This window comes from Carlito syrichta, unplaced genomic scaffold (assembly GCF_000164805.1).
Source record: "Carlito syrichta isolate Samal-C Ts95f unplaced genomic scaffold, Tarsius_syrichta-2.0.1 Scaffold301729, whole genome shotgun sequence".
In the NCBI taxonomy this organism is placed as follows: Eukaryota; Metazoa; Chordata; class Mammalia; order Primates; family Tarsiidae; genus Carlito; species Carlito syrichta.
This window is the reverse complement of record NW_007245825.1, coordinates 174,994-179,714: the sequence shown is the minus strand read 5'-3', so window position 1 is coordinate 179,714 and position 4,721 is coordinate 174,994. Positions and strand designations below refer to the sequence as shown.

At 43.6% G+C, this 4,721-nt stretch overlaps 1 pseudogene; it reads right to left on the bottom strand.

The window, feature by feature from the left end:
• Positions 1 to 247: 247 nt before the first annotated feature.
• Positions 248 to 1,726, bottom strand: LOC103257438 (annotated as a pseudogene).
• Positions 1,727 to 4,721: the final 2,995 nt, after the last annotated feature.

Genomic DNA, 4,721 nt, shown 5'->3' with positions numbered 1-4,721 from the left:
TCTCCAGCGTCACCAGTGGAACTGTTCAGGTAAAGGTATCAGGCTTCTGCCCTGCCACACACTCCCTGAGACTTGTGCTTCCTTCAGAAGGGAAAGGGCCTCAGGGCTGCCACTACCTCCTGGTGGCTGAGGCCAGAGATCTGGTAGAGGTTTTCTTTATGTAACTTGAAGGGTCAAAGGCTCTTCCTAGCTGGTTCCAACGTCCAGACTTGAGCAGGGGGTGGGGGAAATGGGCAAGAAATAAAGGCTATTTCTTGCATTTGAACCGCCTTTGGGACTGAAGTTGCTTTCGGCCACCTTGGGTCTTGGATCATGCACCAGTGGATAATTAAGGGGCTGTGGATATGAAAGGTCCAATGCCAACAAGGCCTTGGGCAGGTATTGAGGATGCCCCAGGAGAGAGGCTGTTGCCCAGTGTGCCGAGGACAAGGGCAGGAGTGTTCTGAGAAAAGGTGGGAGTGCAGGTGCCTCCAAACAAAGGATTGTTCTCAGGCATGCTGGCCACATTGAAGGCAAAGGGTGTGCTCTGGCTGGGTGTGCCCAGGTTGTTCTGACCGAAGCCTCCTCCAAAAGGAGTGATGGTACTTGTGGTCCCACTCTGTCCTGATTCAAAACCAAATGCTCCTGAGGTGAAGCTGGTTCCTGGGGTAGCCACATTGATCCCTAAGACCCCACTGCCAGCTGGGGTCACCGATGCCCCAGACAGGAAGGGTGATGGAGTGATGCTACCAAATGCTGAGCTACTGCTTCCACTGCTGGTGGTCTGGGTGGTGGTTCCAAAGCCAGGCAAGGTCAAGGTCAAAGAAGACTGAGTGGTGGGTGGCATCTCAGTGACAACGTTTGAGGCAGCATCTGACTTGTCCCTCTAAGAACTTATCAAGCCATTGTAAAGAAGTTTTCTTTTCTAAGTCAAATTCTTCAACAGTAATTGAATAGCCAAGCAGGGGATTTCGACCCAAGATCAGCAGTTCCCCTTGCCTGGTTGGCAGTAGCTGAACTTTGCGTTTACGCAACCCAGAGCTGCCAGGTGTAGATGAGCAATTCTCCGAGTGTCGTTTCTTCTGTGGGGTGTATCTGCAGCCCTGTCTCCTGGGAACTCCTTTTCTGCTGCCAATGGAGTTGAGGAACTGGAATGCTGACATAGCTCTTCTTTAATTTTCTTTGCTGGGCTCTCTGGTGTCTGGGAGCTGGATGAGATTGAACTGGAGAAGGGTGATGAACTGTGGCCACTTATCTTCCAGAGCTGTGACTGGGAGATGCCTCGAGTAGAGCTATAGGAACTGGCAATGGCATTGCAGCTGGAGCTAGGGATGCCAGCTGCATATGTGCTTGTCAAGGAGTTCAAGGAAGTGTGGTAGGATCTCTTGTTTGTGTCATCATTTGAACTCTGGGAACTGAGGCCTCTCTTCAGAGACCCAGGCTTAGGCACAAAAGAAGTGAGTACTCCATTGACCAAGAGGGGCTTAAATGCTGAATGGCCACTTTCATTGCTCTCATGGGGCCTTCTTTTACTTTTCTGTCCATCAGGATATATTTGATCTTCTTCCTCCAATGTCCTTTTCTTCTCCTCTTTGAGGGAACTCAGTATAGTCTCCTTTGCACATGGATCTGGGCCATTATTTGGTGGTGAAGATAGTGCTGAGTTGATTATCTACTCTGGTCTTGCAGAATGAGCCACTTTTCTCTCAGGAGAGGCAATCCTCATGGTCACTGGGCTACACACCATCTTGATATTTCAAGGAGAGACAGCACAGTCTTCTTGTGATCATCATTCAAAAACAGTGGGAAGTAACCCCACTCCAGAATATCGGGCCTGGTAGATTGGATAGCCTCTTCGAGGTGTTATCAGAACCTGATTTGATAAAGGCCCACTATCCTTGTGGGAAGGCCTTCTAAGGTATCGAAGAAGAGATGTGGGTAGAGAGGGGCGAACGTGGTAAACGGGATTGGTCTGAGGAAGACTGGGGGCCGGGCAGGCTGGTGGGCAGTGGCCAGACCTCTCCTGCAGATCCTTGTCCTCCGGGGCAGGGGCAGGCTGTGGTGGCCCGAGCTTGCCCAGGTAGCCACCCATGAGGAGCAGCTCAGCAGAGTCAGGTCCTTCGAGTCGAGTCTGCAGCTCTAGGAGGTTTCTGTTTAACTGTCGACTTGGCCAGAGGCAAGGCCAGCAGTGTTCCGTGATGTCACGCATTCCGAATGAGTGAGAACAGGACATGCGAACCCTCCAGTCTCACAGCTCAGTCCCCACCAGGCCCCCATGGCCAGGAGGCCACCGCAGCTGCCGCCAGCACCAGGTACAGCAATAGGCTGAGCAGCAAGAGGCTGAGGAACACTGCCCTGGCGGCCCACTGCAGCCCCAGCCCAAGCCCCAGCCTTAGCCCCAGCACCACAGGCCCTGACACTTGCTTGGGCCACAGCTTCTTGTATCCTCCAGCCACAGGAAACATCTTGTAAATGTACATTTAATCACTTATGGGACTTAGTGTGTGCCAGAAACTGTTCTGAGAACTTTATAAATATTAACTCATTTCTTCCTCCCAACAACCCTTTGAGGCGCAATTACCGTCCCTGTTTTATAGACAAGAAAACTGAGGGACAGTGATCTTTGGTAAATTCTGTAAGTTCACACAACTAGTCAGAAGAAAAGCTGTATTTCAACCCATGTGACCTAGCTCCCAAATCAGTTCTTTTACCTATGTTAGGAATACATGAATACACTCTTATTCATTAACATCTTGTCCAGGTCTAAAGAGGGTGAAGTCTTTAATTTCATGGGTGGGTCCTATGGTTTATCTCATTTTAACTACTACAGAGCTAGCTCTACCTCTGCAGAATATTATATTCAGTTTATAGCAGTTTTCATATGCGTTTATGAAGAACGTGTAGAGTCTTGGTGAAGTATATTCTACCTATATCTTCTATCCATTTCTCACATGTTCAAAGAATAGTGGGGTAATGTGCCACAAACAAAAACCAATTTTTTTTTTCAATGTGAGAAAGTCTGACTGCAAACATAATATATTCCTTGGTCCATATGACAAAGGAAGTATTTACTTTATGTATAAGGGCTGTATATATCAGCATGTGCTTTTTGTCCTTTAGACTTGCTGATATCAAGATGTTATCAGGTGTTATCAGAACCTGATTTGATAAAGGCCCACTATCCTTGGCAACAAGATTAACAGAAATTTTAAATGTGTCACTGCAAATAAATGTTTGTGTTTATTTTATAATGCCATGTTAAGCCTTTAAAATATATTTATATTTCAAGTGAAATTTATATTTGCTTTCCAGTCCTCCATTTTTCTAAGTGTAACTTTTTAATGCATATTTACATGGCAACAGTATGTGAGTATTTCTTTAATTGTATTGATTATATATGCAGGAAATTTTCTACTATATTAGTTTCCTCTTAGAGTAATTGATATGTTTCCTGTAAGACTATTGGTTTTTTTTCCATTTCATTAATTGTTTAGAATAAATCCATGAAGAAAACTTACCTTGCTTTAAAAAAATCGAATTAGGAAAGTTATTTTAGTATATAAAAATCACTGAAAATATCTTTGAGTTACATTGCTCTCAACAGAACATTAATTTCTTTTAAGCTTATTCACTAACAGAATATTGCGTTCAAATGATTACATTTTAAAGTCAGTGTACTCTTCATAAAATTGTTAATATCCATTTCCACTGTAACCAAGAGACCAAACATAAAATAATGTCAGAAAGAAGTTATTCTATCTATTCTGAAGTACAAAGTCACCCTACCAATACATAAGAAGATTAATTACTATAGACATAAATTATTCATCCGGTAACTTTCTCTTTTAGAGCATGAAAAAATTACTCTGCAGTACAAAATAAATTTTATGAATTTCTCAGTTGCAAGAAGAAAATAAAGCAAGAAAAGTAATTTAAAAATTTCTTGAAAAGTGCAGCTATTAGGAATCTCCCCTCCATATAGATGGTAACAGGCAATCCTTCAAAGGGAGCTATGTGCATTTTTATTTAGCAGAGATAGAATCTTCTATCATTTCCCAATGGAGAAACCTATGAGATATTGATGCTCTGAAAGGTAGTGCAAAATAACACAAACACATATTCTTCTGCCATTTTTTTCAAATAGCTCTGCTTCCTTTTTCTAAGGATATCCTCATCCAGTCTCTCCTTTCAAGGGAGACTGTGCTAAGGATCCTTTGCTGTCCCTAATTCCCTCTGGTTTCTATTCAAATGTCAATAGATGCTGGCGCCAATGCAGTGAAAATGGAATCTGCGTGGTGGGAGTATAAATTAGTACAACGTCTATAGAAAGTGGTATGGAGATTACTCAAAGAACTGAAAGTAGATCTGCTGTTTGGTTCAGCAATCCCACTACTAGGTATCTACAGGTATGTAGCGATTACAGATTCATAGGTCACTCCTTCAACTCTTTCTGATGACTCTAACGTTCTCTCCCTGCTGACCCTCCAGATGGGAGAAGGGCAGACTAGTGTGGCTGTTGCAGATTTGAGAGTCTAACTGTGCCATACAGTACCTTCTTTTTGGTTAACACACCCTTCCCAACCATCCTTCTGACTTCTGCTGTAAGTGAAACGAGATTCTTAACCTTTATAAAGTCTCTGTAGTGTGAATTGGTGGCTCTGGTAATATTTCCCTTATAAACACCTAATATGGATTTTTCTTCATTCTGCTATCCTACTTTTTATTTATTAATCTGTTCTCCA